The sequence below is a fragment of the Sebastes fasciatus genome, chromosome 23, assembly GCF_043250625.1.
Source record: "Sebastes fasciatus isolate fSebFas1 chromosome 23, fSebFas1.pri, whole genome shotgun sequence".
Lineage (NCBI taxonomy): Eukaryota > Metazoa > Chordata > Actinopteri > Perciformes > Sebastidae > Sebastes > Sebastes fasciatus.
In genome coordinates this window covers 1,742,247-1,742,801 of record NC_133817.1, presented here as the reverse complement: position 1 = coordinate 1,742,801, position 555 = coordinate 1,742,247, and positions in this window count along the sequence as shown.

Sequence of the window (555 nt, the reverse complement as noted above, 5' to 3'; positions counted from 1 at the left end):
GATGTGTTGATAAGAAGCTGTTGACAGATTACTAATTATAGCACTGTGGTTTTCTGTTACCGTGACAACCAGGGCAGGCTGAGATGCTGCGGTCAGATTAATGCTGTCAGAGAGATCTTATCATTTCCAGGTAAATGAGTCGACCTCAGCAGAGAGTCCTTCAGAGCAGACTGAACTACCGCTGCAACTAACCGTTATATTAATAGTTGATGAATCTGTCCGTTCTGTTATTCATGGAATCAATCAGTGAGGAAGGGAAACATCAGGAAACAGTGAAACATGTGCAGCACAGTCTGTCAGAGTCTAAGGTGACGTCTTTAAATGTCTTGTTTAGTCCGTCCAACAGTCCAAAAGTCTCTTCAGAGCTGTCGATTCCTGTTGGAGCGTCCCTAAAACTGTTAGCTGTAAAACGATGCTGAGATACGACATGGTGCAGGAGGATATTTTAGTGTTTCAGTGGGTCTGGAGCTGTGAATAAAAACTTGATGTGTGTGTGTGTGATCAGGTCAGGACCGGCTCTGTATGCAAACCTTTTAGAAAAAAAGAAAACGTGGG